A 12,276-nucleotide genomic window follows, 5' to 3' on the forward strand; every position below is an offset into this window, starting at 1 on the left:
CCAACCAAATAATCTTAATTACCGATGAGGTGTCCTTCCCGTGAAAAGTAAAGTAAGGCCAACTTGAGTTTATTTGTTATTTTTAGATCCTGAACCATCGTTAGTACGTAGCAAGAAAGAAGTCTAACATGTGGTGTGGTGAGGATGTACAAGACCACTTGAAGTGTAAAGCCATCTTCGGATTTCGTCCTAGAAATTGCTTTCAAAGAAAGTGTGATCTACCTCCTCATCAACCCTAACACGAACGGGCAATTAGAGGAAGAAATCGTCACCCCACACAATAGGTTCCCGGAAGTGGAAATCCGATTTTTGAGCATTCATCAAACAAAATAGTTTACTTCTAACTGGACCCAATTTGCCAATTTGAAGTATGTAACTAACTTTTATGCACATATATATACATGTGTATAACTTACCATCATTTCACTTTCATCATATATATCCGTTAGACGAACTTGCTCCTGTTGGTGCTTGTGGGGATTTGGTCTAACCGGCATATGGTGTTGGCTCAATTGTTGTTAGGCCCAAGAAAGAGGCCAAACTCAATAATTAAGAGGTTATTAATTTTGTTAGCTAACATTTTGTTACCTTGTATATAGATGAACCGAGTAATGGTTTAGTGAAAGAGACGAGTTATGTGTAATGAAAGTTTATGAATGATATTTCATTAATAATATGTGTTTTCGCTTCGTGTTTATCAATCCATACTTGGTATGGTTCTTCATTCAATGCATCATCAATACTTATGAAAGTTGTCATGATCAACTTCCTTTTATGGTATCAATATGCATAGATGCTATAAGCCTAGCTATAATATGAGTGTTGAACTGCTTATTAAGAGCAATGTCAAGATATGAGGATCCTGGTGAGCTAGGCTAGTGGTTGTGTTTTGGTGTTTAGGAATTTTCCTTAATTCTGTATTTGCAATGATTATGTATTATTATTATTATTATCATTATTATTATATATAAGAGAGAGAAGAAAAGAAATGAAGAAGGGAGAAGGTGGACCACTTCAACACGTGATTAGGGTTTCTCTTTTGCTTCACAGTGAATGGCATGGTGATGGTTCCTAGGCTATTTGCTGTCTTTTAAATTAAGCTAATCGGTTTGTGCATTTGGCAGGCCTTCTGGTTCATGACATGGGTTAATGGTTAAGATTTGGGATTTTATGGTTTTATCTTAGGTTTTTTTTTTTAATATTAAATTAAGTAAAAAGACATCGTCAGCAAAGTAGTGTTTACATTGAAACAGAAGCAAACAGACAAAAACTGCGTTTACCCTTTTTTGAATTACAAAAGTAGCGTCTGAAACAGTTAGGTTGGTTTCCTTCTTGATGGTATTCCTGAGTGAGTAACACCTGAAGCGTCAAAATCAATATGACAGTTAGCATCCCGTCTAAGAAAGACTCACTCAAGTATTGGGAGTAGTTTCAAACGTGGTTCAAAAAAAAAATCTTAAATTCTTCTCTTTCAAAACCAAAAATGGTAAATACCAAGACTAAAACTTAATAGAACTTTAAATGTTATTTCTTCAACTTGTAGTTCATAGACAAATATGCAAATGTATGATTCAAACCGGAAGATCTAATTTGACAATAGACATAGCTATACGTTTTAGCTATTTTAATGATGAATGAAGATTTGAAGATATTTACAAAACATATACCTAGAGGCTAGCTAATGATTGGACTTTCAGAAATAAACAAGGCTAGCTAACTTCTATGCCTAAAGAATTAATTTTCTCAAATAATGATCGATCAGTCTCTTGGCTATCTTTCGCAACAAGGAGATGTAAGTCTAGCTAGATCATGTGCTATAATTGAATCTAACCGAACAGTTTAAGCCATCAAGTTAATTTGGTTTTATTAGGCTAATGTGGTTAGTCTTATTATAAAAAAAATGACCATTAATGATTAAAGCATCACGAATTTCTGTGTCAGTCTTGAACATATAGTATCGGACACTAATTTACCAATATTGGAGATTAATTTTTTGTATGATGTATGTTAGTGCACAGATTAACATGACATCTCCATTAGTTCTGCTAAAGTGAACTCGAGCTAGTGATCTAGCCTACATAATAGTAAATAATCCAATGACTTTAATCATATTTGTTTTTGTCACCATGTTTCATGGATGTTTTGAATGTATAATTTAATTATATTTCGGATATCTAGATTTGTGAGAAATAACAGTCAATTGACCCATAAACAATAAATTAGTGACAAAAAATGTGTGAGAGTTAATACTACGATTAATGTACATCTTTAACAAAGAAGTTCGATCTAGAACACGACAAACTTCATTTGGTTGCAGCATGATCAGTGGCTCTCCAAACCGTGTATGGCTTGTAACAAGTGTCGAATACCTTTCATGTTTTATGCTCCATGCTTTTCACTCACCTCTTTTTAACGGTCACTGACATGCAACAAACCCACCCAATCATCTCCGTTTCACCCTCACCTTAACCACTTGGGCTGATTGATTACGCAAACCACAAACATCTTTTATTACTTGAGGGTAAAATTGTCAAATCAAATATGTGGTTACGCAAACCGTTTTGTATGATACAAATCAAATCTAAAAGGGGCAATCTCACATATTTTAAAAAACGAAGAGAAAATACATAAACCCAAAAGGTTCGAAGAGGGAGCCCAAAAGTATTGCATAACCTTACAACTAGAAGCCTATCATAAAAAAAGAAGAAAGTTGCAAGCAAACTACAACCCAAATAGCCATGATCCAATTTTTTATTTCGCCACCTCCAAATAGCCCAAAAGGAAACCAAATAGTCACAAAATTCTCCATAGTTACTTTCATGTTTCTTATATATAGTTTTAACTTTTAAGAACCAGTTAAATATATCTATTTAATACAACAGTAAAATTGTTAGTCCAATAAAAGTAACAGTAAAATTGTTAGTCCAATAAAAGTAAAGAATGGATTTATGTATAAATAAACCCGTACACAACAGATATATAATCAGTAATTAAATATCACATGGTTAAATAAATTTGTATGTGAAAAGTAAGTTAAATTCTTTCTACTCCCCTTTTAACTGGCTTTTTAGTGTTCATTTTCTGGTTTGATGTATTGAAAATTGAAGCTAACATGTACACCGTACACATATATATATGGTTTCTTTTGAAGACCATATTTTTTTTTAATTTTTATTGGCAATTGTTTTATGTTTCATTATACAAATACTTTTTAACATGAAATGATGAGAACCAATTTGTTGTTATTATTAGGTTTGCTTTATAAGTTACAACTTATAAGTGTTTGCTGTTATTTTTTATTCATATTTGTTGATTTCCAATTATTAGACGTTATAAGTATTTGCTAATTAAATTTTGTTGTTATTGTTAGTTTTTTCTTTTGTTGTTATACATATTTGTTGTTATTATTTTTGTTGTTGATTCTGATTCTTTTGTTGTTATTAAGCATTGCTTATGTTGATTGGTATTGTAGTTGGTATTGTTTCCTACGTTTTCATTAATGTTGATAGATTGGTATTGTTTCTTACGTTCTCATGTTAAGATTATTTTGTACATAAACTCTTCCTGTAGTTTTATTACTTTATCATATGTGGTATTAAAAAGTATCTATTTGTTGTAAGCACTGGCGGATCTTTATTTGGGCCAAACCGGGCCGCGACCCCATCACGTTTTTCGCTCGGTAGTGTCTTTTTTTCGAAAAATCAAGAAAATATATATATATGTATTGAGTCCGGCCCAACGAAGTTATTTGAGTCCGGCCTATCCATATTATTTGAGTCCGAGCCAAGCTTGAATTTAAAAATGTAAAGTTTGTTTAAAGCCGAAGATCAGAAATCGTTTACGAAATAAATGTAAAGATAAAGAAAGGAAGGCTAAGTAATAAAACTCCATATGACCAACCCCAAACCCAAATAAACTTTAAACAAAAAAAACTAAACATTAAGCCCAAAATTCAACCCTAACATATGGTTGTTGTTTGAACACAACAACAAATGGAGGTTCCATTGTGCGATGGCCGTTATGTGACTTACTGACTTATGAGGTTCGACACAAAAGTCAAAACAGAAGCTGAGAAGCTAGCAAGTGAATTGATGAAATATTTTGGATGTGAAATCGATTGATTGATTGGGCACTGTCGTTGTCCGCTGAGGCCTGAGGTTCGGAACTGACTCGTGTGAGAATGAAATCGGTTAATCGAAACAGTCAACAGTAGCAAACAGAGACCAGGTTCGGTAATTCACATTTAACCATTTTGTATTTTTTTCAATTTGGTATGTTAGGATTTGGAATTATTGTTTGACCAGACCCGAACCGGATTGCCGACCCGATACTTAAAATTAGGAAAATATTTAAGTCTTGTGACTTTCGGCCCATCCATACTAAATGCTCAAGATCCGCCACTGGCTGTAAGTGTAGATGTCCGTCTTTTATACCTCAACCCTCTTTTAAGGGGTGTTTGTTTTTTGAAAAAATTTTACGGGAGCTCTTCTGTCTACGCTGTGCAGACATGAGCTTCTTCAGAGTGCTTGTTTTCTAGCAGACGTTTCATTAATAATATATTTGTGCAGGCTCTTCTTGGTGCAGATTCGGCCCAACCTCTTGCTATATCTTCTAAGCTCTTGCTAACCTCATAAGTCATCGTTCTCCTTCACAAACTTTCAACTCTAGCAACCATCCCTTGCTTCTCCACCGGTCGTCGCCCCTTCATAGCCTATTGTGCCCTACTTCGCTACCTCTCGTCCCCGATGCTCCCCGCCACTGCTTGCCGTCTCTTCCAAAATTCGACGTTGACTGTAAGTGAAATAAACAGACTTCGACTTGTTTATTTGCTAAAATTTTCTCATGATGAGATTGAAATTAGTCATTAGGTTTTTATGTATTTGAAAGTTGAAATCAACGTATGTAACTCATATTGAAAAGACCTAGTTTTGATTTTTTTTCTTAAGGAGATTGCAACTAGTCCTCTCTCTTTGTGGTCTCTATGAAATCGGATCAAACATGCCACCAATGATCATCTACACGGTATACTTAAGTTTGTTGTGATTTTAAATCCTTTACTCCTTGTAATAATAGGGTCTGATCGGGATTAAAAACCGCATACCATACCACTGCAACTTGGCTTGGTTTAGGAGTTGAAATGCCGGCTAACATGTTAGTTTAGACACAGCCATTTCCAGTTGTCTAGACACTTAATATTCACTTTATGCTACAGTTGTGTTTTGTTTTCTATTTATTGTCAGTACACATTTTTGTTGGCTTTTCAATTTATTGTCAGTACACATTTTTGTTGGCTGTTGTTAATGATCCAAAACATAAACCATTGGGCCTTTTGATTTAACTAATTAAAACGTTTTGCCACTTTGGTATAAACTAAAAGAATGGTGTCGTTGGTTGCATGCACAACTATATAAGCAAATCTAAGTTATTGAGTTTTTCCAGAAAGAAAAAAAATATAATATAATAACATACAATATGGTGATTTTTCTTCATTAAAGAAAATGAGTATGTGATATACTTTGATTTGTTTACTTGCTTCATTATAAAAGGAGTAACAATTCTTTTCTCTTACTTCATTGTCTTGTCATATGAAAAATGTTCAAACAAATAAAAATAGACCTTGACATAACGTATTTGCCGTATTGTTCTGTATATTGTTCACGAGTATGTTCAGAGTTATCTTTGGTAGGCATGTTTTATGTGTTTTCATTTACAAATTCTTTTTAGAAATTATAAACTTTTAGCATGGTTGCCAGATTTACGATGCCTCCCCTAATCGTGGTTATAAAAATTCCGAGTAGACGCCGATTAATCCACGATTAATCGCTAGTCCCCACCATACTACCCGACTAGCATAGTACTCCTAATTGATCCCACATTTGTGTTTTTTTGACAGCAAAAGCAGGCTCCAATTACTACCATTAGTCACTAAAGACACTCCGAAGTTATTAAAGGATCATTGATGCCCTCATTTACGAAGGGGCATCGACAACTTTTGTAAAGTTGTCCAAATTGATTATCACCAACAGAGTTCGTTAGTTAAAATCAAGAGAGTACTAACAACATATATGTCGACAGAAGTAATTATATTTGTTAAAAGATTAAATCTTACTATAATGGAAGGAAATATATATTAAGTTATGAATTCTAATTAATTTAAAAATAAACAGCCAACGAGAAGAGAGGTAGAGGAAGAGGTAGAGGTAGGGGTGGCAAAAAAAGCATCCGGGAATGGTATTTGAGTATGTGACTGACAACAACTTTTTCAAGTTCGAGTACACGTATGGCATTACATGATATTCGACTCATTTACTCAAAACTAAACACCCAAATCTATGGACGTGGCCGGTTTGAATCAACTGTCAGGTCCGATTACTAGAAACCAAATATCCAAATCATGGACAGACATAACATGAGCTGGGATTAAAATTATAGAGGCCATAACCAGTGGACGTGACCGGCTTAACTCAATGTTAGGCACGAATTCCATCAATTATCTATATAAAAGTAAAATTGACTTGTCGGCGTCACAAGATTATTTTTGACTATTTTATTGTTTTTTTATTATTTTTTATTTTGCATTTCAAAATAGTTTTTTTTTAAGTTATGCTTATACCCAACGAACGTAACAGATACTAACCATATTTGCGTTTGCTTGCCGTCTAACGCTCGGAATTTTACCAGCGTCCATGTTTCAAAGCTCAAGTTTTACCAACGCCCAGGCTTCACCGACAACACCCTGATTAACACTCGGGTTTTATCAACGTCCAGGTTTTTACCGACCGAATAAACACCGCCTTATATATTTTAATTTCTTTTATATGGATTTGGACGAAATTCGCAAATATGACCAAACCTCAGGGACGATTTTGGCACTTTACTCATATAATAAAGAAATAGTGAAAAGACATGTCTACCCCTGACTTAACGATTAAATTTAACAAGGTTAGTGATATGGATGTAATTGGCAAGAATTGAGAAACATTGAGAGGGTTCATATGCAAAAAATAAACTTTTTGGATTAAATTCGCATTATTTACCAAACCACAAGGATGAAAATGGCACTTTACTCTTTTTTGTTTCCATTTTGTTTTACTTTCAGTACTGTAACGGACGTAGTTATTATTGACTAAATTCGCATTGAACAGAGATCATGTCCACTCAACGGTCTTCGTGAACGTTCGATAATGTGTTAGTTTACATCCGTTTATGATCATTTAATGTTTGTTTGTTTATGTATGCTCATTAAAGGTTTTCAAATAGCAAATGAATATGAATGTTAAAAATAAAGGAAAATAAATATTGTTTTCATTCATTTGTGTTCGTGAACCATTCACGAGCAAATTCATTTTCAGAAAAACACAAACAAGAAATCTCGTTCGGCACGGTTCCATTACAACCATACTAGTAAGTGATATAAGTTGGTTTATTTCTATTTGGTGTGTGTTGAAAGTACCTTTAACACCCTTTATCTACCCTACACATATGTGCCAACCAACAACTAGGACAACCCTGAAATCTTTTAATATTTATTTTTTCCTCACACACATAAAAGGTTTCAACCTCTGGCTGTCGGTTCAACAACACAGTGATATGTCAACAGGGGCACTTTTGTCCTTTTCTCATTGGGGAGTAAGGACAAGCCCTCTACGGATCATCATCAAAACACCGAATTCACAACACATATCCCCCACCCCACAAATATTAAAGACCACTATGCCCTTTTAGGCATACCGACAGTAGGAGAGCAACCTATATATTGCCCTTTTGACTTTTAAAAATTAAAAAAAAAAAATAAAAAGAGTTCGACTAAGCGTGCCCCTCATTCTAAATTTTCATGTCATTCTCGCTAAAGAAATTCGAATCAAATAGGATTTTTTTTTGACGTGTTTTAGTGTAAAAGGATGAATATACTGGCGTGACAAGTTGAATACAACGCAACAAATAAAAACACAATCGTCAACCTTAAAATTTACCTTTGTGAAAACTTGTACGGTTATGAGGCGGCCTGCTTAAGAACAGTGGGAGCTATCCTGCAGCTCCTCCTCTGATGTTCCAACACAAGTTCTCCAGCAAACCAGTCAAGTTTCTCTAGATTGGTCTGGTCAACGACTCTTTTGCCCCCAAAGAGCACCGATTCAACATTCTTCTGTGTGAGCATCTCATCAGCCATTGCTGTGAGCATCCTTACATTGCTGGGACTAGGGTCCGAATCAACATTAACCCCATAACGACCCATGCTAGATCCATTCGCCTGTTAATGAACGATAAACATAACGAGCCATAATTAAGTTCCACATTCATAAACAACATGATTTGGAATATGAAAATGCATGGGACCAAAATGAATAATTTAACCGACCATTATTAATAAATTCAAATGGCTAACACATCAACTTTTTTTAATGTCTTCATAAACACAATCATTGTTCTAAAGTACAAAATTTTAATGCCTTACAATAATTGTAATTCTCTAAAGATTGTTACTATTTGTGAAGGCACTAGGCCCGTTTTGGATTTGAGCTCAAATTAACAAGGAGAATAAGGGCTTAATTAAATAATCTAATTACAACACGTGGATGCTGATTCTTTAAGTTATTAACTCTAGTTTTATCTCTATAATGTCCTATATCTAATTGTAATATTTTGTCTAGGCTTAATTAAATAATCTAATTGCTGCAGGTGAATGCAAATTCTCCACCGTGTCGTATTTTTTTTACTACGTTATATCGTGTGTGCTCATTTTTCTGTTGCGTGCCACTTTGTTCTCAACAAAGCTTCCTTTTTTAGCGTAATTTTATTTGTGTCGCCAACGAGATAACAGTATTCAATATTCATACCTGAATATGAACATAGTTACTAGACCTTGTCTCACCAAACGCCATAGCGACAGCATGATCGACCAACTCAGCGGACGAGTCGCCCGAGATTCGAGCCATAGGACGACACCAATTATTCCCTTTCCATCCTTTAACATGTTCATAACAGTAATTCCCTTCTAAAACCTGACCCGTACCCAACGATAGTACCAACAAATCCTCCACCCCTCGCACGAAGGGAAACTCCTGTTTATTATGTTACACGTGCGTAATAGCCGCCGCGGTCGGGTTGCTCATGGCCAAACAACCATCAACCGCAACACACCGAGTCGAATAACCCAGGAGAAGCCGACGTGGCGCGGCAGACCTCCCAGAGGTTAAAATCAAAGCTGTCGGTTTCCAAAGCGTCGGCTCGGGAAAATAAAAACGGAGCCGAGCTGGTTAAGTCATAACAAAGGATTAATATCGGCTTCACCGTGTTTATTATTATTATTATTATTATTATTATTATTATTATTATTATTGTTAGGCTTCGGGCTAAAAGATTTTATTATTGTTATTATTATTAATAGAATATATATTGTTGGCTCATATAGCCGTTTTGAGACTCGATTACGACAACCTTAAAGCATTCGGCTAATTTGTTTTCCACTTGTGTTAATTTGAATCAATTTTGTTCGCGAGTATTTAAGTGGTGTTTGATTGTTTCCAATACCGCTTAATTGTTCAACAAAAAGCTATGATTCTCGACTGCATACATGTCAATATGTTGCTCTCGTGATGATCAAGTAAAAATAAATTTTTGTACATTTTCTTGAATGTTTTTGTGCATGACACTCCTTAGGCGATTACGGTACTCTAATTTTATTATTGTTAAAAATCTCTGGTATCACCGAGGTTCTTGTATCAATGAGGAAGAGCAGTCAAACGTCAACCAAGAATTGAAATTTGCCATCGTATATAGAACAATATAATTAACTCCATCATAATGAGAGAAGATCCTTCTTTTAACCAGACTCTCACATGAAAACAAGTAATAAGACTTTTGAAGAAAGTATTCCTAACCGATATCCTCTTTGTAACAATTTTGTCCATATGAGTCACGTTCAAATTAATCATTTTCCAACATAACTCTTATTAAATATCATTAAAACTTTAACATATATGAAGTATGTGCACATCACCATTTCATTTAATTCAAAATTGACATAAAAAGTATATACTTTCTATAATCTTCCCACACGACTATTAAGTAATAACCAAAAAAAAATGCAAAAAAGTAGAATAAATAAACAAATTGCAACATTTATTATAGCAAGGGATTGGAGTAATAATAAAATCCTACAAAATTGGTAGCCGAGTGGGGGCCAACGGTGTAAATTATAAAGGTGTACGTGTGGAGCAAAATTAACACATAGGGACAAAAATGAGTGACCGTCCGCCGGCCGTCGGTGGACAAATGGAGGCCCGTTAAGTTAGATGGATTGATATGGGGCCTGTTGAGTTTGTTTTATTCTATTTAGGAGTTACGTGCCTACCTTTATTACATTATCAAACGTCTACTCGTGTACCACTAAATAGTAAACACCCTTAGCCTTTAGCCTTGTTAATTAGACTGGTCGTTGTGGGAATTTGGTAAAACCAACTATATGCTTAGGTGGCCGGCCCTTAACGGCATGTTAAGGGCCAAGGGTTATGGCCGGGATGTTAATGTGGTAACAAGCTTGATGACAGTAAAATGGTGGAGCCACCCACAAGGCCACAAATGACCAATCACGTTTTTTTCTTTTTTCGGTTTTAAATTTATTTAATGCCTGGTTAAACTACAACAGGCGAGTTAACGAGTGTATTTGTTAAAGCCACGTTTCCTACGTGGCAGTGACGTGACATTTTACCAACTAGCAAATTTTTCTCCACAACAACTAGCCTTACGAATGAATTAAAATTATTACAAACAACAATAACTAGTTTTGCATAAAATTAAATAATTGCGCATAATATTAGAGAATCCACTGTAGGTTTCTAATCTTCAAACATATAATTACACTAAAAACATTATCTTTTTCTCTCATTTTTAATTAAATAATATTATTTTTATACTTTTATCGTTACATATTCTTTCTCGGACAACCACGTTCAACAAATATTAAAAATACATGGGAGCAAACAAAGTTTTCCATAATTTATAAAAAATCACTTCCGTGTCTTTCTCTCTCTCCTTTACTCACAACCACATCCTATAATTTGCATATTCCACTCATACACAGATATACGGGGAGCTACTATGAATGCTCTTAGGCAATATATGTTTAGTTCTTTGTATATTTTGTACGTTAACAATAATTTGTATTTAAACCTTTACCATAAAATAATATATATTACAATATTTGCATAGTAAAGTATATACATATAAAGGTGGGATTTACTACGAATGAATTTTGATGTGCAAAATGCCGGAAACACTGAAGTGGTGGTTATGCTTGAATTAGAAAATTATTATTATGCAACATATTTGAAGTTGCATAGACATAAATACTTTACGTTGTGTTTTTAAGTTCATTTAACGATAGAAATGAAATGAATCACTCTTTTCTCCTTTCCTTTCTTTTTCTTTTCTTTTCTCTCTTCCTTCTTTTTTTTCCCTTTCAATTCCTCCCAAACTAGAAGAAAATATATCCATTTCATTTTACTCTTAAAACCAATCACTTTTCTTTTCTTTCTTTTCTTTATTTCCTTTAAATAAAACTAGGAAACGCATCAAGATTATATTTCTTTTCCTTTCTCTTCATAAGTGAAACTCGAAAACAAAGTAGTGTTAGTTCATTATGTTGTAGTGCGATAATTATTATACTATAACTATGATACACCCCATTATGCATAAGCTACACAAACTTAAGAAATTATATTTTGTAATAAGCCCACTACTTGAGCCCAGTCCAGGCTATGGCACTCTTAGTCTTTTTGATTAGACAAGACTTTCGAGAAAACAATATAAAAGGTGCGATGTTTGTCACTTCATCTTTTAGTCCTTAAACATGCTAAATTAATACATTGTCATATGGATGGGTTATTTAGGCTCCTATAAAAACTAAAAAGTAATTTAGATTTTGAACCTGCTAATTTTTATACTGAGATCTAGATGGATCATTTAGCCTCCTTAAGTTAGGAAAGCATGTTATTATAAATGTTTTAAAAACCATAACTAACCATTTGTTCTACTAGCTTACTAGTAAGATCATTTGTAATTTTGGCATACTTGTCAAAATTAGAAATCCCTTTATAAAGGGGTCTCGTAGAGTTGGTGGCACATTAACAATGAAAAAACTTTTGAAACATCAAGAAGATGAAAGGTCTTGGGTTCAAGTATTTCAAATAACGAAATTTCGATGTTCACAAAAATATAAAGGGGCCTAATGTAATGCCTTTTGTGTTCATTTTATCCGCCATGCATCACATTCTT

The 12,276-nt window shown here is 34.2% G+C and overlaps 1 pseudogene across 1 annotated transcript; it reads right to left on the reverse strand.

Moving 5' to 3' along the window:
* Window positions 1-7,993: 7,993 nt before the first annotated feature.
* LOC143548545 (patatin-like protein 6 pseudogene) lies at window positions 7,994-9,911 on the reverse strand (annotated as a pseudogene). Its single transcript, XR_013137975.1, has 3 exons — window positions 9,860-9,911; window positions 8,838-9,353; window positions 7,994-8,251 (listed from the first exon to the last, which is right to left on the reverse strand). The product of XR_013137975.1 is annotated as a patatin-like protein 6 pseudogene (transcript).
* Window positions 9,912-12,276: the final 2,365 nt, after the last annotated feature.

This window comes from Bidens hawaiensis, unplaced genomic scaffold (assembly GCF_021521415.1).
Source record: "Bidens hawaiensis isolate Kalapana, Puna unplaced genomic scaffold, B.hawaiensis_p1.1 tig00015194_1, whole genome shotgun sequence".
Taxonomy (NCBI): Eukaryota; Viridiplantae; Streptophyta; class Magnoliopsida; order Asterales; family Asteraceae; genus Bidens; species Bidens hawaiensis.